This window comes from Capsicum annuum, chromosome 10 (assembly GCF_002878395.1).
Source record: "Capsicum annuum cultivar UCD-10X-F1 chromosome 10, UCD10Xv1.1, whole genome shotgun sequence".
Classification (NCBI taxonomy): domain Eukaryota; kingdom Viridiplantae; phylum Streptophyta; class Magnoliopsida; order Solanales; family Solanaceae; genus Capsicum; species Capsicum annuum.
The window spans coordinates 200,448,892-200,475,092 of NC_061120.1; the positions used below are offsets into that span (position 1 = coordinate 200,448,892).

Below are 26,201 nucleotides of genomic sequence, written 5' to 3' on the forward strand. Positions count from 1 at the left end.
ATGGGTACTTTGACCACCATGAAGTTTGATGGTTCACGTACTATGCATGAGCATGTCATTGAAATGAAAAATATAGCAGCAAGACTTAAGTCATTGGAAATGGAAATGGAACAGAATTTCCTTGTGCAGTTCATTATCAACTCATTACCATCTTAGTATGGTCCTTTTCAAATGAACTACAACACTATGAAAGACAAATAGAACGTTCCTGAATTGGCTGATATGTTAGTTCAAGAGGAAACAAGGCTGAAGAATCAAGGAACCCACTCCATTACTTATGTAAATCATCAAGGAGCTGAAAGGAAAGGAAAGAAGCATGGTTAGAGACAACAGAAGTAACTTAATGTTAATCAGTCCTCATCTCAAGTACATAAGAAAGGAAACAAGAATGGAAAGTGTCATTTCTGTGGAAAATCTGGACACTTTCAGAAAGATTGCCTGAAACGTAAGGCATCGTTTAAGAAGAAAGGTAAGCCTTGTGCTTTTACATGTCTCAAATCAAATTTAACTGAAGTTCCTTATAATACTTGGTGGATTGACTTTGGTTGTACTATTCATGTTTCTAATACTATGCAGGGATTCCTTACAATCCAAACTATAAACAAGAATGAAAGATTTGTTTACATGGGGAATAGAGTGAAGGCTCCAGTTGAAGGTGTTGGGACTTATCATCTGATTCTTGATACTGGGCATCACTTAGATTTAGTTGAAGCTTATTATATTCCTTCTCTTTCGAGAAATTTAGTTTCATTGTCTAAGTTGGATAAGACTGAATATTCTTTTAATTTTGGAAATAGATGTTTTAGTTTGTTTTAGAATAATTATCTCATTGGTATTGGTATTCTTTCTGATAATTTAAACAAACTGAATCTTGATAATCTGTTTACTGAAACACTCTTAACTTTGCATCATAATGTTGGAACCAAACGAAGTTTGGTGAATGAACAATCCGCTTACTTGTGGTATAAACGTTTAGGTCACATATCTAAAGAAAGACTGGAAAGATTCGTTAAGAATGAAATTCTTCCAGATTTAGATTTTACTGACCTTAATATTTGTGTAGATTGTATTAAAGGAAAACAAACAAAACACACAAAGAAAGGAGCCACAAGAAGCACACAGCTTCTTGAAATTATACACACTGATATATATGGTCCTTTTAATATCACATCTTTCAATAAAGAAAAATATTTTATCACTTTTATTGATAAATTTTTATGTTATGGATATATCTATTTGTAGCATGAAAAATCTCAAGCGATTAATGCCTTAGAGGTATTTATTGCTGAGGTTGAAAGACAACTAGATAGAAAGGTGAAAATAATCAGGTCTGATAGAGGTGGTGAATATTATGGAAGATATGATGAAAGTGGACAACACCCAGGTCCATTTGCTAAGTTCCTCGAAAAGCGTAGCATATGTGTTCAATACACAATGCCTGACACACCACAACAAAATGGTGTGACAGAAAGGCGTAATCGTACATTAATGGATATGGTTAGAAGTATGTTAAGTAATTCATCTTTACCTCCTTCATTATGGATGTATGCTTTAAGGACTGCTGTTTACTTGCTAAATAGGGTTCCTAGTAAAGCAGTCCCAAAGACACCTTTTGAACTGTGGACTGGTAGGAAACCTACTTTAAGGCACCTGCATATTTGGGGTTGCCCGACAGAAGTTAGAGTTTATAATCCACAAGAAAAGAAACTGGATTCAAGAAAAATCAGTGGTTTCTGCATTGGTTATCCAAGAAAAATCAAAGGGTTATAGATTTTACTGTCCTAATCATAGTACGAGAATAGTTAAAACTGGAACGCTAGATTCATTGAGAATGGCGAAGTTAGTGGGAGTGAAGAACCACGTAATGTGGAAATTAAAGAAGTCAGAGTGCAAATTCCTCTACCCTGTACTTCTTTTAAATTTGTTGTTCCTAAAGATGTTGTACAATAAAGTAATCAACAAGAACAACAGATTAATATTCCTACTAATGAATCCATAATTGATGAACCTGTAGTAAATGAATCCCAAGAAGTAGCATCAAGAAGATCTCAAAGACAAAGGAGATCTGCTATTTTTGATGATTATTTGGTATATCTACATGAGTCAAAAACTGACTTGGGAATTGCTGATGATGCAGTTTCGTTTTCACAAGCCATTCAAAGCAATAATTTTGATAAATGGATAACTCTATGAAAGATGAGTTGAAATCTATGGAACAGAATAAAGTTTGGGACCTTGTTGAATTACCCGAAGGTTGCAAAAGAGTTGAGTGTAAATGGGTCTTTAAGACTAAACACGACTCAACTGGCAACATCGAACGTCACAAGGCCAGACTTGTTGCCAAAGGTTTTACTCAAAAAGATGGCATTGACTATAAAGAATCGTTTTCACCTGTCTCTAGAAAAGATTCTCTCAGAATTATAATGGCCTTGGTAGCTCATTATGACATAGAGCTACATCAAATGGATGTGACAAAAGCCTTTCTGAATGGAAATTTAGAGGAAGAAGTTTATATGAATCAACCTGAGGGGTTTTCTATTAAAGGAAAGAAACACATGGTGTGTAAACTTAAGAAGTCAATATATGGACTTAAACAAGCTTCCCGATGATGGTATCTTAAGTTTTATGAAATGATTGTCACATTTGAATTTAAGAAAAACACTATTGATCGGTGTATATATCTGAAGGTCAGTAGGAGTAAGTTATTATGTTAGTCTTGTATGTTGATGACATCTTGCTTACTACCAATGATCTTAGTTTGGTGCATGATACCAAGAAATATCTCTCTAATAACTTTAAAATGAAAGATATGGGTGAGGCATCCTATGTGATTGGAATAGAAATATTTTGAGATAAATCATAAGAATTGTTGGGATGTTCTCAGAAAACCTAGATTAATAAAGTATTAGAGATATTTAGAATGGAAAAATGCTTATCAAGTCCCGTTCCAATTCAGAAAGGAGATAAATTTAGTCTCAATCAATGTCCAAAGAATGACTTGGAATGAAAGCAAATGAAAGATATTCCTTATGTATCAATAGTTGGGAGTCTTATGTATGCCCAAACATGTAACAGGCCAGACATCAGTTTTGCTGTTGGAATACCGGGTCGATATCAAAGTAATCCTGGAATGGAACACTGAAAGGCTGCAAAGAAACTGTTGCGATACTTACAAGAAACGAAAGATCATATGCTCACTTATAGAAGATCTAATCATCTAGATGTGATTGGATATTTAAATTCAGATTATGCTGGTTGTGTGGGTACAAGAAAATCCATATTTGGATATTTGTTTTTGTTAGGTAGAGGAGTAATATCATGGAAGAGTGCGAAGCAGTCTGTTATAGCTGCATCCACTATAGAAACTGAGTTTGTGGCATGCTTTGAGGACACAGTCCAGGCTAATTGGCTGCGGAATTTTATTTCAGGACTTGGACTAGTCGACAGTATAGCTAGGCCACTGAAAATTTATTGTGATAATACCGCTGCAGTTTTCTTCTCTAAAAATGATAAGTATTCAAAAGGTGCTAAGCATATGGAATTGAAATACTTTTCGGTCAATGAAGAAGTCCAGAAACATAAAGTGTCAATTGGACATATTAGCACTAAGCTTATGATTGCTGATCATTTGATGAAAGGATTACCGTCCAATATTTATTGAACATGTTGAAAGGATGGGTCTTATTTATAGCAATGAATGATTTTATGTAAAGACTTTATTATATTTATGTAATTGACACTTTGAGCTCAAATTATATATGTTTCTGTTGTTACCTGTTTTCTCTTGTATACATAATATTGTGAATGATGATAACAAGTTCTGACTTAGATAAAGTATTCTAAGTATTATCTTTGGACCCATTATGTATTTGAAAGGTTATGTTAGGTAATAGACTAATATTGTAGTACATTGAAGGAACTATGTCAAGTAAAGGGACGTACAACCGCCATGACTCATTTTAGTTGATTTATTTAACGATGACAAATGATGTTGGATTTAACGTTAATAGTGCACATGATGGACGTACCTATTAAACCATTAAATTAACATTGTGTGTGCCAAGTGGGAGAATGTATATTTCTATGGCCCACATAATTAATTTATTTGTTGGTTTAATAATAATTGAATAAGTTAAATCCTTAATCTATATGGAAAGTTACCTAGTAGGATAATCACTGACTCCTAGTAGGATTGTATCCACAATTACTGACTCCTAGTAGGATAATGCTTGTATCCACCAATCACGTTGATGGAACGTGAAAACATGACTGACTATTCCCTATTATAAAAGGGGTCCTCTTTCTGCCAAAAGAAGAATAAGCTCCATCACAATTATTCTGAGAGTAAGATAAAGAGAGAGAAACAATTCAGTGCTTCTGCTATTACGCTTTTGTTTCCGCTAAAATCTTGGAGAATTCAAGTAAATAATTCTTTATTGTATTACTGTTATTATGTGTATGTGAAAATCATTAAGTTCAACGTTCCTGAATAATACAAAGGATTATGGATAAGATTGTTTATGTATAAGATTGTTTAAGTTTATATAATCCGTTTTATGCTTACAAGCAATTAGCATTTAGAGTCACTTTTGGGTCCAATTGTAATAAATGGTCATGACCTATAAATAGGTAGGACTCTCTTCTTCCTAGGGTTGAATGATTATAGATGAACTTACACTTGAGAGTGTTTTCTAATCTCGTTGGGAGCTTTGTTGATTGTTTAAAAACATTGAATATCAGGGGATTCAATTCCTCTCTCGCTCTTCGTAGAATTTAGGGGGTTGGTTAGGTTAATCGTTTAAGGGCCTTTGGTTTAATATACTGTTGATTTGTCTACGATGCTTCAACTCGTGTCTATCTTTTATCCCTTTTTTCTTATCATCTTTGACTTCCTTTAATTTGTTCTTATTTCCGTATTTTGGTTTGTATTAAGTTTATTCAGATACATAATTCTTTAGATTCATTACTTTCTGAATACATATAAAATATTGGATGAAACATAATTAAAATATGAAATATTATGTACATATGGTATAATTATTAGTGTTGTCATCTAATTTTCCAAAAAGAAATCCAGTGTGGGTTGGGGGGTGACCATCTATATCCAAAGGACATAAGCTATATATGTTGCATTCTTTAATTTCCCTTTGTCTATATTTTCAGTATTTCAGCCATTTCTTCCTATTAATCCTTTTTATATTTTTCAATATTCACTAGTCACTTCACCAAATATATTTAATTCTCCCATCATCTACAGCAATATTACTATACTTCTAGTACAGTATTTTCTTAAATAGGCACAATGCTCCTAACTGTTTGAAGTAGATTGATTTACATCTAAAGTAGCTAGATCAGAATTCAGATAATAGGAATAAACTTTATAAATTGGAGTGCAGCTAGGAGTTATATTAATTAAGAAATTACCTTTTGTGTAATCTAATGGTGAGATAAATTCTAGGGTGTAGAAGATATTTTATCTAGTGATAAAGTGAGATTTCACTTGTTCTAGACTTCTAGCAGCTTATTTGTTGATTCATATTATAAGATCACAAAATGTCATGGACAAAATTGAATAAACAGTTTTTCGTATCGAATGTTTACACTGAATCAACTCAACATATACTATAAAAAGACGTCGAAGCTAGGTAGGGCCAAGAGGGTTTGTTCGAACCTCCTTTGATAAAAATTTAACACTGTTTATAAGAGAGTTTGCATATGGTTAAAATTATTTTTATGTATATATAGTAGATATTGAATACCTTTGACTTTTTTGTGCACTACTTCTAAATATTTTAAACCTCTTAGTGAAAATCCTGACGTCTCCACTGGTACAAACACATAACGATCTATTTGTTTGGTATACACCCAAGTGGGATTTTTTTCACTTAAATTGATTATTTAGCTAGCGTTTAAACATGTGATTTCATCTCATAATTTTAAATTAGTGTTTGAACGAATAATTTGGAATCATAATTTGAAATTAAATCATAGTATAAGAGTTCAAATAGTAGCTGAGAGAGGACAATCAATTCAATTCTTTTCAAGTATTTTCTTTATGTTCTTAATCTTTACAAGCTTTCTTACAATATTTCATATTGTTTTCATACTTCATAGTCAAATGTTAGTTAACGAAGTCCAATTGTCACATTTTTTAATGCACGACTCTTGTAATTAATAGTCGTTTTTGAATAATATTCCAAATAAGAGAAACAGTGTCCCTTCTTATCAATCATCTGATCACATCGTATGAGTGATTTGATAGCAGAATTTGGCTACTTCTCAAATTGTTCAATTCTTTTTGGTACAATAGAAAATATTATATAAAATTCTTAAAATCTTTCTTACGCTTTATGACTTAAGTTATCTAGAAGAAATTTTGTATTTTTGAGCGAAACTTTCCAAACTCATAAATGTCTTCATGTTTGTGCCTTTTATTTGCCGAAAAATCGGCACATTGATTTATTTCCTTTCAATTATGTGTAATGATGATCCTTTGACTTTTAGCAAATGTTTACGAAATTGCAAAAATAATTCTCAATGTAGGGTTATTTAAAATCAAATTTGAACCAATAATTCAAGTTTAAATCTATTATTAATTTAGTAATAATAAGTTATTATTTTAACAATTTAATTTTCATCTTTTATCGAATTGTGGATTCTCAAACAAAGCCGGCTTCAGCAGGAGCTGCATTATCAAGCCAATTGTCATTTTGTTTTCAAATTTTTTCTGGAAGTTTTTATGGTCAATGAAAATAAAAAATAAATATAATCATTTTCTCAGAAAATGCATTCTAAGTATTTTAATTACTTGTTAATGCAGATATTTCAAAGAGACTGATTCATGGTGTGGTGTTTGTAAGGTTTGTGGTTTAGCATCAGAAATGATCAGGCATATGTATTTTGCTTGTTCGAAAGCTCAATAGTGTGGAAATTGGCTTCTATCAACTGACCAAATTTAGAAAAAGATATTGATTTCGCAATATGGTGGAATGATTTGTTTCTCAAGATGTGTTGATATACCGTAATTTTCTTGAACTAATGAGGTTTAGTGTTTCACTTTTATGGCAATGAGAAAAGCTAGAAAGTCGTTTAAGTTTTAACAGTAATGTGTATGAACCTAATGCCATAGTTAAGAAGGCTTTATTTAATTTACATAAATATGATATCGATGATGCTTTACAGAGTAGTCTTAGCTCGTATGCTTAACAACATTCATGATGGAGATACTATTATGGCACAAGATAGGGTTTTTGTTTTTAAAAATGCAGGTTTACAAATGAAGAATGAATTAAGGAAAATGCAAGCATTGGAATGACAATTATGAATAATTGTAGACATTTGCTTCTTGCCCTTGGCACTCCTGTTCAATTTGTAGGAAAGGCCATAATTACTGAAGCATTGCCAATTCGAAAGGCTTTGAAACAAGCTTTGCAGAATGGTTGGTCAAGGATCTATAGAATATCAGATGCAAGGTTTATGGTGCAAATGTTACAAAGATAAACTATAGTATCTTGACAAATAGATACTTCCTCCGTTTAAAAAAGAATGACCTAGTTTGACATGATATGAAGACTTTTGAATATTGTGATCTTAAATTAAAGATATGTCAAATGTACCAAAATGTCCTTCAATCTTATGGTCTTAAACATGCCACATAGAAAGTTAGAATTAAAAAGTTGCTAAAAAGGCAAGGAACCATTCTTTTTAAAACGGAGAAACTGCTACTTAGGATGTAGATATATGCAGATTGATGAGTTCTTTTGAAGTATCAATAATTTACATATTCCTCAAACATGAAATGTGTTGGCTCATAATCTAGCAAAATTCAATATTTTCCTTTTACAGAGTTTTTTGGGATTTAGCTTTCCCAAGTTAGATAATAAATAACGCATTAAAGTCGTATGAACATTTTAAACATATTTTAACGTAATATAATAAAGTTGTTTACTACTCCCTCCTTGATTTTATGTGATCTACTTTTCTTTTGATTCGCCTTTCAAAAAAAGTCACATTTAACTTTAAAGACATAATTACTTTTAATACTTATTGATCTTGCTTAATTAAAAAGTAAATGCATTATTTTTTATTTTTTTATAATAAATAGTAAAGGACAATATAGTAAAGATTATCGAATCAAATCTTATTTCTTAAACTCTTATTTAGTCAAATTAAACCACATAAAATGGCTTGGGGGAGTAACCAAAGAATATCTTGTGCAAAAATTTTGTGAAAAAATATGATAAAATCCTTGGTGTGCATGACACGCTTTACATTGGTGAGAGTAAAAAAGACTACTCAATTTGGAAAAGAGCATAATAGGAAGCGCCCCAAGCTTTGGGAACTCAACATAGTTAAGTGTTATACTCTACTTCCTCACTCTTCACATACCTAACTACTTTCCAAATTTGTTTTTCTACCATTATAGAGAGAGAGTGACAAACAAAAATCCTTTGTTGCCTTCTACTTCCCATTGCCTCTCTAATCTCCGTTGCCAGCTTACTTACCTTATTTCCTCCTTTCTTCTTAGCCCCAAAACCAATGCAATTCTCATCATCACATATCATCTCTATGTGACATACATATGAATTGCGTTGTGCATAACAAGACTAAAGCACCGAGCTGCCCTTTCTTTTCTGGCATCTTTTCTATATCATTGAAGCACAAGAGATCAAATTCTCAATATATTTGGTTGAAGAGCTGCGTTTTCTGTAGTGTGTGTATGACTAAATTCGTTTCTTCTTCATATCCATTTGCCATTTTCCTTTTATCACTAGAAACTCAACTGATCAAAATCAAGTTTTTAATACACATTTGGTCATTTTTGTAATTTTTTGTGGTACCCATTTGATCCTACTTAATCTAGTGGGAATTCAAGATGTTTGATCTTAATCTTAGTTTTCATGATGATGTTCCAGTACTAGAATCCATTCCTTGTTAGCATAAAACGGATTATATAAACTTATTCAATCTTATACATAATCCTATGAATTACTCAGGAACATTGAATTTAATGATTTTCATATACACATAATAACAGTAATTCAATAAAGAATTACTTACCTTAATTCTCCATGGTTTTAGCGGAAGCACATCAAGAGCAGAACGTATTATTTCTCTCTCTCTTAACCTTACTTTTCAGAATAAATTATGATGAAGCTTATTCTTCTTTTGGCAGAGAGAGGACCCCTTTTATAATAGAGAATAGTCAGTTATGTTTTCACGTTCCATCAACGTGATTGTTGGATACAATCATTATCCTACTAGGAGTCAGTAATTGTGGATACAATCCTACTAGGAGTCAGTAATTATCCTACTAGGTAACTTTTCATATAGACTAAGGATTTAACTTATTCAATTATTATTAAACCAACAAATAAATTAATCATGTGGGCCATAGAAATTTACATTCTCCCACTTGGCACGCACAATGTTAATATAATGGTTTAATAGGTACGTCAATCATGTGCACTATTAACGTTAAATCCAACATCATTTGTCATCGTTAAATAAATCAACTAAAATGAGTCATGGCGGTTGTACGTCACTTTACTTGACATAGTTCCTTCAATGTACTACAATATTAGTCTATTACTCAACATAACCTTTCAAATACATAATGGATCCAATGATAATACTTAGAATCCTTTATCTAAGTCAGAACCTGTCATCATTATTCACAATATTATGTATATAAGAGAAAATAGGTAACAACAGAAACATATATAATTTGAGCTCAAAAATGTCAATTACATAAACATAATAAAGTCTTTATATGTAATTATTCATTGCTATCAACAAAACCCAACCTTTCAACATGTTTAACAAATATTTTGGACGGTGATCCTTTTTTCAAAGGATCAGCTATCATAAGCTTAGTGGTAATATGTTCAATTGACACTTTATGTTTCTGGACTTCTTGTTTAACCAAAAAGTATTTCAATTCCATATGCTTAGAACCTTTTGAATACTTATCGTTCTTAGAGAAGAAAACTGCAGCAGTATTAGCACAATAAATTTTCAGTGCCCTGACTATATTGTTGACTAGTCCAAGTCCTAAAATAAAATTCCGCAGCCAATTAGCCTAGACTGTGGACTCAAAGCATACCACAAACTCAGCTTCTATAGTGGATGCAACTATAACAGACTGCTTCGCACTCTTCCATGATATTGCTTCTCCACCTAACAGAACCAAATATCCAAATATAGATTTTCTTGTATCCACATAACCAGCATAATCTGAATCTGAATATCCAATCACATTTAGATGGTCAGATCTTCTATAAGTGAGCATATGATCTTTCGTTTCTTATAAGTATCACAACACTTTCTTTGCAGCCTTTCAGTGTTCCATTCCAGAATTACTTTGATATCGACCTAGCATTCCAACAGCAAAACTGATGTCTTGCCTTGTACATGTTTGGGCATACATAAGACTCCCAACTATTGATGCATAAGGAGTATCTTTCATTTGCTTTCATTCCAAGTCATTCTTTGGACATTGATTGAGACTAAATTTATCTCCTTTCTGAATTGGAACGGGACTTGATGAGTATTTTTCCATTCTAAATCTCTTTAATACTTTATTAATCTAGGTTTTCTGAGACAATCCCAACAATTCTTGTGATCTATCTCAAAATATTTCTATTCGAATCACATAGGATGCCTCACCCATATATTTCATTTCAAAGTAATTAGAGAGATATTTCTTGGTATCATGCACCAAACCAAGATCATTAGTAGCAAGAAAGATGTCATCACATACAAGACTAACATAATAAACTTACTCCTACTGACCTTCAGATATATACACCGATCAACAGTGTTTTTCTTAAATTCAAATGTGACAATCATTTCATTAATCTAAAGATACCATTGTCGGGAAGCTTGTTTAAGTCCATATATTTACTTCTAAAGTTTACACACCATGTGTTTCTTTCCTTTAATAGAAAACCCCTCAGGTTGATTCATATAAACTTCTTCCTCTAAATTTTCATTTAGAAAGGCTTTTGTCACATCCATTTGATGTAGCTCTAAGTCATAATGAGATACCAAGGCTATTATAATTCTGAGTGAATCTTTTCTAGAGACAGGTGAAAACGTCTCTTTATAGTCAATGCCATATTTTTGAGTGAAACCTTTGGCAACAAATCTGGCCTTGTGACGTTCGATGTTGCTAGTTGAGTCGCATTTGGTCTTAAAGATTTATTTACACCCAACTCTTTTGCAACCTTCGGGTAATTCAACAAGGTCCCAAACTTCATTCTGTTCCATAGATTTTAACTCATCTTTCATAGCATTTATCAATTTATCAGAATTATTCCTTTCAATAGCTTGTGAAAATAAAACTGGATCATCATTAATTCCCAAGTCAGTGTCTGACTCATGTAGATATACCAAATAATCATCAGAAATAGCAGATCTCCTTTGTCTTTGAGATCTTCTTGATGCTACTTCTTTTGATTCATCTACTACAGGTTCATCAATTATGGCTTCATTAGTAGGAATATTAATTTGTTGTTCTTGTTGATTACTTTGTTGTACAACAGCTTCTGGAACAACAAATTTAAAAGAAGTACAGGGTAGAGGTATTCGTACTCTGACTTTTTTAATTTCCAGATTATGTGATTCTTCACTCCCACTAACTTCACCATTCTCAATGAATCTAGCGTTTCCAGTTTCAACTATACTCGTACTATGATTAGAACAGTAAAATCTATACCCCTTTGATTTTTCTGGATAATTAATGAAGAAACCACTGATTGTTCTTGAATCTAATTTCTTTTCTTGGCGATTATACACTCTAACTTCTGCCGGGCAACCCCAAAACATACAGGTGCCTCAAACTAGGTTTCCTACCAGTCCATAGTTTAAAAGGTGTCTGTAGAACTGCTTTACTAGAAACCTGTTTAGCAAGTAAACGACAGTCCTTAAAGCATACATCAATAAAGAAGGAGGTAAAGATGAATTACTTAACATACTCCTAACCATATCCATTAATGTACGATTACGCCTTTTTGCCACACAATTTTGTTGTGGTGTGGTAGGCATTGTGTATTGAGCACATATACCACGCTTTTTGAGGAATTTAGCAAATGTATATGGGTGTTGTCCACTTTCATCATATCTTCCATAATATTCACCACCTCTATCAGACCTGATTATTTTCACCTTTCTATCTAGTTGTCTTTTAACCTCAATAATAAATACCTCTAAGGCATTAATCGCTTGAAATTTTTCATGCAACAAATAGATATATCCATAACGTGAAAAGTCATCAATAAAAGTGATAAAATATTTTTCTTTATTGAAAGATGTGATATCAAAAGGACCATATATATCAGTGTGTATAATTTCAAGAAGCTGTGTCTTCTTGTGGCTTCTTTCTTTGTGTGTTTTGTTTGTTTTCTTTTAATACAATCTACACAAATATTAAGGTCAGTAAAATCTAAATCTGGAAGAATTTCATTCTTAACTAATCTTTCCAGTCTTTCTTTAGATATGTGACCTAAACGTTTATGCCACAAGTAAGTGGATTGTTCATTCACCAAACTTTGTTTGGTTCCAATATTATGATGCAGAGTTAAGAGTGTTTCGGAAAACAGATTATCAAGATTCAGTTTGTATAAATTATCACAAAGAGTACCAGTACCAATGAGATAATTATTCTTAGAAAAACTAAAACATCTATTTCTAAAATTATAAGAATATCCAGTCTTATCCAACTTAGACAATAAAACTAAATTTCTCGAAAGAGAAGGAACATAAAAAAGTTTCAACTAAATCTAAGTGACGTCCAGTATCAAGAATAAGATGATAAGTCCCGACACCTTCAATAGGAGCCTTCACTCTATTCCCCATGTAAACAAATCTTTCATTTTTTTTATGGTTTGGATTGTAAAGAATCCCTGCATAGTATTAGAAACATAAACAGTACAGCCAGAGCCAATCCACCAAGTATTATAAGGAACTTCAGTTAAATTTGATTCGAGACATGTAAAAGCACAAGGCTTACCTTTCTTCTCAAATCATGCCTTACATTTCAGGCAATCTTTCTGAAAGTGTCCAGATTTTCCACAGAAATGACACTTTTCATTCTTATTCCCTTTCTTATGTACTTGAGATGATGACTGATTAATATTAAGTTGCTTCTGTTGTCCCTTACCATGCTTCTTTCCTTTCTTTTCAGCTCCTTGATGATTTGTATAATTAATGGAGTGGGTTCCTTGATTCTTCAGCCTCGTTTGCACAAGGAAATTCTGTTCTACTTCCTTTTCCAATGACTTAAGTCTTGCTGCTATATTTATTATTTCAATGACATGCTCATGCATAGTACGTGAACCATCAAACCTCATAGTGGTCAAAGTATCCATTAGTGTCCCAGCAAGAGACTTATTAGCAGTTTAGGAACACTCTTCTATAAGTTTCAGAAGCTCTTTTGCACTTTCAGTTTTGGGAAGAGTAGTCTTAATGTTTTCCTTAATATTCATTCGCATGAACATTAGGCCTAATCTGTTAGACCGATCCCAGTGCTTATAATAGGACTTTTCTTCATCACTGCTAGTTTCAGTAATAGTAGTAGGCTTTTCAGAGTAAAGTACCGCATCAAGATCTAAAACTCCAAGATGAAATTTGATCTGTTCGCACCAATTTGAAAAGTTAAGTCCATTAAAAGTCGAAACAGAGGCAGAATGCGAATGAAGGGCAAGTGCTGCAAGTAAAACATGCTCATTTATTAATACTTTGAGTTACACATTATCAAATTCAGAAATAGCTTACTTAAATGTATATTGATGTTCTCCTTTGGACAAAACATCAAAATACAACTTTAAACATAATGATGCTTAAAAATATATTTAACACAAAACAATAATATTTAATGCATCAATTAATAATATTTATCATCTTTGGTTAAATAAATAAAAATAACGATACATCAAAATTATCTCTTTAATATTTATTGGTTATACGAACAAACAATCAACCTTTGGGTGATCCATAAATGTCTTATAGCCAAAATTTTAATTTACCCATAATTAGTACATCATTTATAAGCATCAAAATTAATGGGTAATTAATTTAAGCATAACCTTTATTTTGGAATTAATTTCATAAGGATTCGACCACTTTGGTGATTAATGAACCGCATTCATAATTCTAAAGCAAATAACAATATCATGTATTTATGAATGTCACTATTTCCAGTGATTCTTTAATTTAGAATGAATTATGGATAAATAATGGTTCATATTCAATTATAATGCACTACACTACTGTTAATGTCCTTATTATTAAAAAAAAAGTTTCAATGTAAACACATTACCTACAGTGACCGAAGTAGACATTTAAAGAATACTGCATTCTTCATGAATAGTATTATTTATTTTATTAATAATAGACAACAAAAATTGATACTGTACGTGTAATGAATATAATGATCTTAATCAAACTTTATGACATTTGGCCTCTTTCTGTATTAACTTGTAACCCTAAATTAGCATATTCCCATAAATATGAAGATAAGTTGATGCAAATTTAGGAAAAGAAAGTGAGGATTAGTTGGTGCTATAAATTCGAATCATTCCAGTTTCACCTTTATGTGATTCACTAAGTTAATAACGAATAAAGCAACAACAAAATAAAATTTTTATTTTATAATTAGGGTTCATAAAATTAATAGAAAACTTTAATTGTAATGGAAAATCATTAGTTCCGAAACCTCTCTCTAATACCACATGTTAGCATAAAACGGATTATATAAACTTATTCAATCTTGTACATAATCCTATGAATTACTCAGGAATGTTGAACTTAATGATTTTCACAAACACATAATAACACTAATTCAATAAAGAATTACTTACCTGAATTCTCTATGGTTTTAGCGGAAGCACACCAAAACCAGAACGTATTATTTCTCTCTCTCTTAACCTTACTATTCAGAATAAATTATGATGGAGCTTATTCTTCTTTTGGCAGAGAGAGGACCCCTTTTATAATAGGGAATAGTCAGTTATGTTTTCACGTTCCATCAACGTGATTGGTGGAGACAATCATTATGAGTCAGTAGTTGTGGATACAATCCTACTAGGAGTCAGTAATTATCCTACTAAGTAACTTTCCATGTAGATTAAGGATTTAACTTATTCAATTATTATTAAACCAACAAATAAATTAATCATGTGGTCCATAGAAATTTACATTTCTGTTCCTGGTGAAACAGTTGTAGAAAAGCATAATGACCTGTCATTATTCAATGGATAATTCAGGAACTTCCAATTCTTCCAATGTTAAAATGGAGACTTCCAGTAATACTGGCGATAATGAGTATTATTTGTGTTCTGATCATCCTCGTCCTCGCGATGGTTATGAATTTGATATACTGAAAACCAATAATGAAACCGAAGAAAATGGGGATCATGGTAAGTTTGTGATAAATGAGTTGTTTCCATTGGTGAATGGAGAGTCAGGGTTGGATCTCTCAGCCAATTTGAATGAGTAGAGGATCGTCAAAACTCCGCAATAGAGATTAAAGGCAAAGAAGAATAGAAAAGGACCCAGGCCTCGGAGTTCTCAGTATCATAGAGTTACATTTTATCAGAGGACTGGAAGATGGGAATCCCATAGCTGGTTAGTGATCAATGATCATCACTTGTAGTTTCATTCTGAGATAATGGTTAAAACCACAACTAAAGTATCAGATTTTTGAGTTTCGCACCTAAATCATCACCAACTATTTATCACAACACACCTGAACTATCAATTGTTCACTTTTCCAGCCTGAACTATGGTGATACTTTAGGTAGGAAAAGTGAAGAATCGATATTTGAGACATGTCTTGATAAATAGTTGGTGATAGTTTAGGTATACAACTCAAACAAATGATAGTAAAGGTGTGCTTTGATAAATAGTTTTTGACAGTTCAGGTATGAAACTCAAATAAATGATAGTGAAGGTGTGTTTTGATAAATAGTTTGTGATAATTCAGCTGCGAAACTCAAAGTCATACTCAGATATGAAACAAAAAAAAGGGGATATTTTAGGTGTGATTTTCAAGCTTCGCTCTTTCATTCTTGAATAATGGTTTAGCGGTTTTCTTTCAAATTCAGTAGTAATAATAGCTTCTTTGTTCAATTCCATTGATGGAACTATTATTAATACTTCTTTTGGTTGAAATATATTCTATTTTCAACTTTGGATATTTTAGGTATGATTTTCATGCTTCGCTCTTTCATTCTTGAACAATGGTTTAGCGGTTTTCTTTCAAATTCAGTAGTAATAATAGCTTCTTTGTTCAATTCCATTGATGGAACTATTATTTATACTTCTTTTGGTTGAGATTTATTCCATTTTCAACTAAATTTAATCTCAAATTTATTATGGTAGGGTTATATAAGATTTATGGAATTGAATATTTCTATGCTAGTTGTCAATCTACTGTAACCCTCTTCACTTATTCGTCCTTCGAAACCAGTAGAACTAGTTTGGCCTCGGTATGCTAGCCGTCATCCCACAGAAACACTCTTCACTATTCATGCTTAAGTGGATGAAATTATCTTTCCTTCATCGTACATTTATATACTGAACTTATGCTTATACATACGCGAGGTTGTTTTGGGTTCAAGAATTCCTAACGAGTTTCTCATACAAAATGTTTCTAATTTCATGACGCATCTTCATATGAGCTTTCATTGTACCTTTTATGTCGGTAGTTCTTCTATTTGGGACGTCTACCACTTTGTACGAAAAGTGAATCATGTATACGTATAATCCAACTATCTAGCAATTATTTGTAAACGTCTTCCACTTTCAAGTTCGGATAGCAACAGACAATAAATGCGTTATGTGAATCTAAATAGTTTCTTTTTAAATTTTGCAGGGATTATGGGAAACACATTTACTTGGGTAAGCAACCGCGTTTATGAGTTATGACCACGTGTTTTATTAGTATAAAGTTTATTCCAACTTCGTTCATGCGTTGATTGTTGACTGCAAGCTTTATTTGTCATTTGGTACTTGTATTCACAGGGTCTTTTGACGCTGCACATGCTGCTTCTTGGTACCGTATTATTTAGAAAACATTTTATCTCATCTACATTCCTTGAATTTTGTACTTCTTGGAAGAAAGAGCTTGGGTAGTTGTAGTAATGAGTTTTGTTTTACTAATTTGAGGGCATGTGACAGTGCTGCAATTAAATTCTGAGGACTTGATGCAGATATCAATTTTAACGTCAGTGATTATGAAGAAGATCTGAAGCAGGTTGGTTGAAGTAGCTGATTGCCATCATTAATCCTGGTTGAAATCCTTTTTCAAAGAGGAGAAAGATTGCTATTCAATGTAATTGTCTATGAATGGCATGTAGATGAACAACTTTAGCAAAGAAGAGTTTGTGCACATACTTTGTCGTCAGAGCAATGGCTTCTCTAGAGGAAGTTCAAAATATAGAGGAGTCACTCTGCATAAATCTGGGCGTTTGGGGGGCAGCTTCTTGGAAGGAAGTGAGTGACCACTTGTTTCAATGTGGCTTAGAAATTTCATGAAATTATTATTATGGCTGTTTCAAGTTCTCGCTATCAAATCACGTGATAGCACTGATCTGTATAAGTTAGAGGGAGTATTGCTAACCAGTTACCGTACACCATGTGCCTGCAGATATATATATCTTGGACTGTTTGGCAGTGAGATTGAAGCTGCAAGGTCCAATAATCATGACCTGATTCTTCGTTGCTTTATATATTATGTGTTTTAACCTCTCTAACATTGACTGGACTTGGTCTTTGTAGTGATCAGGGCATATGATAAGGCTGCTATGACACACATTGGAAGGGATGCGGTCACCAACTTTGAGCCGAGCACATATGAAGGGGTATTGAGTTTGGAGGCTGATATTGGAGTTTCCTTTTCCAGACACTACCTTTATGTTTGTCTCTTTATTCTTTAGTTCTGATTAGCTGGTTGAAAACTACTAATCTTTACATTTGATGTAGGCTCAAGTCATAATCTTGATCTAAATTTGGGCATATCTCCCTCTTTCTATGCTGACAATCAACATGGAAAAACTACCCAAATTGGAAACTTCCAGTTCCAGCATGGTTCAACAGGTTTACCTGAACATCACAGAGAAGTCCTGGTAATTTCAGACTGTCATGATCTCTATCTTCATTCATGGTCTTCCATGATCATACCAAAGGTAGATTTGTATTAAACTTCTATATATAAGCAGTCTACTCAGTCGTGCCTCTCTTGCAGACCTCTGCTTCTACAACACTGAGAAGTAAGATGCTACTTCATGGTCAGCATATGTAAACGCAGCACCCCCTCCATTAGAATGGATCAAATGACAATCTCTTTCCCACATTTAAGGTACTCTTGTCAATATTGCTAGAATTATTTTTCTTTCTTCTCATAAAAATGGTGCACTAAATGTAGCATTCCTTAACTAGGTTCATCTACATGTTGCGCATTTCTCTCTTTTCCTGCATGCTGATTGTCAAATTACTATGTAGTAGTTCAATGTAATGCCTCGTCTTGTGAATTTATTCATTACAATGTACTGAATAAACATACTAAAATTCCTCCTCCAGGGTTCAGCAATGGTGAAGGGCTTGGAAGTTGACACCTCTTTAAAATGGATCTGGCAAGACCAAAATAACTTTTGCTTTGTAAAGTTTAACTAGGCTAAGAACCTTAATAGCAGCTATGTGATTGCAAGCCACTCATTGTTAATTTTCTTCTGAATCACGTCTTGCTGGTACCTTGATAGTTGAGACTATTATGATGAGAACATTTGCTTTCATTTTGAATTGGTTTCTTCGATTACAAGTCTTGTCATTGTGTTATTAAACCTTCAAAGGAGGCTTCTATAGTATATTCGTTCCTGAAATTAGCAAAATTGCTGATGCATTTGATCTATTTTCCCAGCTAAAGCACACAGAGTTTTCATTAACATTAACAATGGAATTTAACCATCAAAATTTGTTTTTTTTTGGCATGATTTAACCTAGTAACTTAAGATGGTGACATGATTTAACCTTGTAACTTAAGATGGTGACAACCAGTTGTTAAATTTGTTGCTACAGCTAAAAAAGAATCAGCCTAACTATAGCAATAAATATGTTAAGAAGGGCACTGAATGAATGATATGATCATCGAAGGTTTTTTTGTGCAATTTGGGGGGACTAGATTGAAGGGAAAATAGAACTGATGAGTGTGTTTTAGTGGTGAAATTTTGTTTTGTTGGTTCTCAGGGTAGTGGAAGTACTATCATCCGCAATCCTTCGCTTTGATTTTGGAATCAAACCCAAACATTAATTTTTTGCCCATATTTGTAACAACTTGTTTGGGTGGTTGTTCCATGTTAGTATTGAACTGTGGTGGTAGTTTTAATATAACGTTTTTTTTTCATTTATTTAAATTTTATTGTGTCATATTGTTGTATTCATCATTATATAGTGATGAAAAGTCCTATTTTATGTAACGATCAATTTGGTCTGATCACATTGTTACTGTAATAGCCCAACTTATTTTTTTATGAAGGGTTAAGTGGTAATTTTAACCATTTATTAATACTAATTAAGAAAATTAAAAGGTGTCAAGCCAAAAGCCTTCTTCAGTTCATGCTAGTAACGTACAAGTAGAATAATAGGACTATATATTGCTCCTTTATTCTTGGGAGATCAGCAAGCAACGTACACAACAAAGCAGCATAGACAAAAATACAGCAGAGTATCTAAGCTATATTAGCAGACATCTTTCACCGATAAGGTATGAAATTTATTTGTAGTTCTTTGACATAGAATTTTGAAAACAGTGACAACAAAACGACACTAATGTATATTTGATTTTCTTCTTGGTGGTTAGTTTTTTGCTACTAGATTAAGGCTAGATATTGGTTGATACTAGTTTCTTAGCGGAAAAATAAATAAGAAGAAGGAAGAAGCAGGTTATGTCATAGTGCCCTATTATTATATTGTACATGCGGTTATAAAGCGTGGGCTAAATTGAGATGTCTTTGCTATAATATATTGTTGTCTGTATATGTTGTAGACTGAGAGAGCCAATAATGCTTCTTCTTGTTTGATTGAGTTAGTAATTTGACTTGGTAATGACTTAGAAATAATAAGATTACAGTGTTGGTTTCATTGAGCCACTAATTTGACTTGGTAATGACTTAGAAATAATAAGATTGTAGTGTTGGTTTCATTATCATGAAAAAAAGAGAACAAAAACAACAATATTCAACTTTGGGAGCAACTCACAGTAAGCAAAAACTGAAGCATTGTTTGAAAATTTTCTTTTTCTTATTATTAGTATCATGTTTGGACAGTTGTACTGGGATATTATTATCGTTAATTCAATATAACAATGTGAGATATTAAGGTTTAACTCTAATTTTAAAAGTTGGAGATATTGAGACTTAACCCCGAAATATCAAAATTGATATTGTTATTTAAAATTTTGTTTAGATTGATCCTATTGGTTGTTGTTTGGTTGATGTCCTATACAGTCGGGGAATTGTCATTAGCAAAGAAAGTGAGACTTTAAACTTTGATTTTTTTTTTTCAAACCGCTTTATATATATATATATATATATATATATATATATATATATATATGTATATATGCCTAGTCCATGTGTTGAAACAAGCATGCGGCTTCGTACAATCGGTGGTATATAGTTATGGATATGTATTTGTGAAGTCTAGTGAGAACTGCTTAGTGGTAATATGTGAGGCAATGTTGGAGCTTTGAATATATTTTCTTCGCTACCGTTATAGTCTCTAGGAGAATTCATAACTGCCGCAATATGTCAGGGGGCATACTTATGCTGCCGTAATATGTTAGGGGCTTGTAAAAGCTATCGTAGAAGACTTTTGAGACATTATATATTTTGTCATGGACTTGTTGGGGTGTTAGGCCAATCACCTTCACTGCCGTTTATGACAAGTCGTGAGAGACAATTTAGATGAGATACGAAGTGACTTTTTGAACTTCTGTTTGGATCTTATTGAGCATTACCTTCAACATTGTGTACAAATTATTTATGTATTTTGTCGTGCCTTTTATTTTTTAACACTTGTTCTAGGGGTATTAAAGTATCACATAAAGGATCTTACTGAATTATATTTATATATAGCCCACTTCTTACTTGCATATCTGCATATACGATTGCAGAAGGAGAGACTTGTGGCTGACAGTCTTTATGTGTGGATTCTATTGCTGAGGTGAGCCTTCGCATTGTTCATGGAGGCTGTTATCCAACTTTAGTTATTTTTTGATTATACTTCTTTTTTTTGGGGTTTGCATGCCTGAAAGCTGAACTCATGTAGCTCTATTTAGATACTCCATGGTTTTAGTGTGGGATTTGGATTTAGATAGTTATTAACTAAGTATTGTTATTTTCATAAACCATATTATGATAACTGGTTGGATAATTACTTCATGTTTAATAGTTATTTCATATTTTTATCTCAGTGTTTGTAGACATTGTGAATGTATGAAAAAGTAGTTCTCCCGGCAAATGGTATTAGCGGGAGCCAGTCACGCCTAGGGGTTATTTTGGAATGTGACAATATTGCTATCAGGTCCAGGGTCATGGAGAAATGTTTAGTAGATTCTTGTTCAGGGGCACGTAGGTGCCCATACCTATAAACTTGAGGCTACGGAACATCTAGGAATTTTCCCTTTTTCATTCATTATTCGTGCGTTGAGTGGAATTAAGTCTAACCTTTAAATATTGTTTTACAGATGGTTAAGAGACGTGGTAATTCTTTTGGTAGTCGATCTAATGTACATTCTTGACACAGTGCTAGATATGATTCTACTCGTGGTGGTGGTTGTGTTGGGTCTCATCTAACTTGGCCTTAAACTAGGGCACACACTGATGCTCAACATGGAGGTGGGAATAAGGGATAACCCCAAGCTGTTGCTTATAAGCAAGTGCACGATCAAGTTAATCGGGAGGCTCCAGCTGTAGTGCTAGGAACTATGTCTATTGTTGCATTACCTGTGGATGCAGTAGTAAGAGTATTGAATGTACTTGAGGTATTGGTGCCTAATCAGGCTTAAGTTTTAGCTCCTCAGGCTATTTTGCAGATGCAAGCACAAGTTCAGATGAATGTTGCAACTTCTCAAGCACGTCAACCAGTTGATCATTTGGTTAAAGATGTGGAATAACCCAAGGATCTTAAGAATTTCATCGATCTTAAGCCCCCGGAGTTTGATGATATATCATCTTCTATGGAGCCTTAAAATTTTATAGATCGATGTGAGAAGATACTGACTACTTTGGAATTGAAGGAAACTCGTGGTGTAGAATTTACTATTTTCTATTCTCAGGGTCTCCCGAGGCATGGTGGACTTTCGTTTTGAGGGGCAGATAAGAAGGGCTACCACCGATCACTTGGTCAGAGTTTTCAGCTATTTTTATGGACATATTTATTCCATTAAGAAAATAAGATGATCTGTGATAGGGATCTATGATAGCCACTAAGTGCAAAGCTAAATTCACCGATTTATCCAGGTATGTTCTATCTTTGGTTGTAGATAAGAGAGAGAAAGTAAGATGATTTGTGGATGAACCTGAGGCTCGTTATCATGGTCCATGATACAGGATGTGCATAATGGATCCTATGCTGAGGTTGCAGACACTGCTCTCCATTCTGAATCCTATTATAAGATGGAAATGATTAATCGAGAAAACAAAAAGACATGTAACTCAGGTCGGTTTAGCGGTGCTCTATCTGGGAGCAAGAGTGGTTTTCATTATGAAAGTCTAGGCCTGAGCAGTCAGAGTCTGTGGGCTAATCTTCAAAGAATAGTTATCCAGCTAGATAGGGTCAGCAACAGATTCAGCGAAAGGTAGTGATTCTTTTCAGTCCAAAAAACATCCAAAATGTTCTAATTGTGGCAAGATTATAGTGGGCGTTGTTTTGGATTTTATGGTCCTTGTTATACTTATGGTGAAAGATGGCATATTGCTAAGTTTTGTCCTAAGGGAAATTCTAGTTCTAGTCAAACTACTAAATAAGTACATATAGATGTTGCAGGTCCTCATGCTCAATCTCAGCCAGTTAGGGTTTCTCTACAAGGTGCTGGTGGACGAGGTCGACAAGGGCCAAGGCAGCTGGTGGACCACCGAGATGCTTTGAATGGCTAGACAGGACTTAGAGGCATCTAATGCAGTGGTCACATGTATTATCACTGTAAATTCTCATGAGGCATATTCTCTCGTTGATCCTGGTTCAATGTACTCGTATTTGTCTCCATCTTTTGCTTTAATCTTAAAAAAAGGGTTGAGACTTTTTTTGTTCCCAATATTATTATGATACCAGTGGGGAAACCTTATAAGTGTATAGAGTTTATAAAGATTGTGTGATATCTATTCTCGGTAAGGACACCATAGTTGATCTACTTGTGTTGCCAATGACAGACTTTGATGTGATTATGGTTATGGATTTTTTGGTGTCATGTTATGCTTTGGTTTATTGTATGCTAAGCCTATACATTTTGATATTTCCGGAGAGCCACCTTTAGTATGGAAAGGTATGACTCTTGTGACTCAGGAAATGATAATATCTTATGTAAAAGCACGCCGAATGATTAATCATAGGTGCTTGGGTTTCAATGTTGTGTTGTAATACCCCGTATTTCCCTAGCATAATTTAAGTCCCAATACATGAGTATTCATATATAAAGTTTTTGAAATACCTATTATTTTTCAGTTTAGATCCTGCCATTGCGTAGGAAATTCAATTAGCTTTCTAACAATATAAAATTCATCCAAATCCGATAACCGAGTAAGAAGTTATGATGATTTTAAGTTTCAGTTGTTAAACACCGTCATTTTGGTCACTATCGTATCGCGGAGCCAGTCTAAATGACAATTTTCAATTTTCAGTAAGGGACTGCATTATTGGCGCGTCTCGCCAAGGACCCAGTTTATATTAGGCAATTTCCAGTGAGCCTCTGCGATAATGGCGCGTTGCGGAGGTGGCCATAATGGCATTCCAAAGGCTTACCATGATTTCACTGCATCACTCAAAACTTTTAGGTCCCAGTTGTCAATTTCTAGTGGCCCGACGCGATAGCACGCGTCGCGCTGGAGCCAAAAATTGGGATTTTCAGTTTCCAGCCCGAGTTTTAAAATTCATTTAGGGATATTTGGGTCTTTTTCCATGGCCCTAATAAACCTAAAACACGAGATTTAACCCCTAAGTGACCTAAATAATCATCATTTTTTCAATTCCTCTCAAAATTAAAGATCCCCTTCTCAAGAACAAAAAACCCTAGCTCTCAAATTCAAGACTAAATCTCAAGAACTCACCATCAATCCTCTCAAGTTCATTAACCCAGGTATGTTAGATGTTCATACATGGGTTCCTTTCACACATGGAGTCCAAATAGCTGATTTAAATTACAAAATTATGATCTTTTCAGGTTATCTTGATTTTAAATTATGATTAAACCATGAATTTCCATGAATCTTGTTCTATACCATGTTTTAGCAAAATTTATGTCTATTACTATACTCCATATGTTTGAATATTATTGTCCACTAATTTAATTCATGATTTTTAATAATGGTGTTGAAGTTTTGCTTTACTACAAGCTTTAAACTAATTCCCAAGATCTATATACACCATATCAAGTGTTTGATAAAATGCTTATAAGAAGAATATTTAATAAAAGCCTTTATGCTATGTCCTCCAAGCTTTAGTGTCATTTTACTATTATTGCTTTTGAGTCCTGGGCATATTAAATATCCAAAAATTATAGATGTTTACTTAGTCTTAACTCAATATCTTTAGAATAACTTCAGAATACATTATGAGCATTACTAGATAAGTTAGTTAAACTTAGAAATAGTCAGTAACTCAATGTCATTCAGATGTGAGTAGGATTTAGCACCGACCGAGTGTAGGGATGTCGGCTTCCCCATCAGTAGGCAGAGTCGTTAGTAGAAGTCCCTACACTCTAGAACTGTGTAGAAAATATAGGATATGAGAAGTCATCTATTAGTTTAGGCTTGACTATCTCGCAGGGGTCACCCATTAGATTAGGCTTGACACCTCCGTCCTTCGGGACAATACAGTATATCAGACTAGTGGATCCACATAGCCAGCGTTAGTACCCATGGCACGGTATTAACACCCTTCAAACTGGGGTTACAGGTTATACCCCGATTAAAGTAGATTAGGGCATATCAGTTAGATGATAGCTCCCACAGTCGCAGTCCAATAATTAGACCAGTAGTTCAGTCTAAGTGTTGTTTGACCAAGGTATACAAATATCAGTTATTTCAGTTAACATACTTTTCTTCAGTTCATTTTATATGTTTGGTCATGCATCCCCAGTATCTACAAATTTTACGTACCTTCAGTATTTACAGACTTTTATTCATACACAGTATTTACAGATTTCATATATTTTCAGTATCTACAAATTTTATGCTCTCTATTCAGTACTCCATGTTTTATATGTAAATTTAGACAGTTATTATTCCTGTTCATAAAACCATGCATGCCAGCCCACCTCATTTAGCATACCAGTACATTCAAAGTACTAATCGCATACCTTTCTTTTGTGCTATGATGTATTATATCATAGGTTCTGACGGTCAGTTCCCATATTGGGCTTAGACTTCTCAGACTCTCAGCAGTAGCAGCGGTGAGTCCTTATATTTTGAGGATAGAATATTTTAGTTTATATCTTTAGTTCAGTAGTTAGTGGAGTTAGTTAGGGCTCGTCCCATTGTAACGCCCCGAAAAATGGGTCCCGGAGCGTCACACGGTGCTTGAGGCTACGAGTAGCCCTAAGCTAATCCTTTGAGCCATTTTCATTCAGTTCAACACAAATCAACGGGGTTTCCATAAATAACCCTCAAATATCAATAGAGTAACCATCATCCAAGAATAAAAGAATTTCAGGAAGATAACAAAATACGATTTATTAGTCAACTCCCAACATCTATACTAGTCTGACAAGCCTCTAAGAAAATCAATAAAACTAGCATGCCATTGAGACATGCCCCAACTGACTCATACTCAGTTATCAAATGTAAATAATTCCATGAAACCAACATCAGACATCACGTCCTCGGAACATGAGGACTTACCACAACAGAGGATGTAGAACAGCGTGCCCAAAGAATCACTGTCGAACCTAGAAATGAGCACCTGAACCTACATTCCAAGAAAATGCA

At 33.6% G+C, this 26,201-nt stretch overlaps 1 pseudogene; it reads left to right on the forward strand.

Moving 5' to 3' along the window:
* The first annotated feature begins 15,253 nt into the window (after window positions 1-15,253).
* LOC107845035 lies at window positions 15,254-18,798 on the forward strand (annotated as a pseudogene).
* Window positions 18,799-26,201: the final 7,403 nt, after the last annotated feature.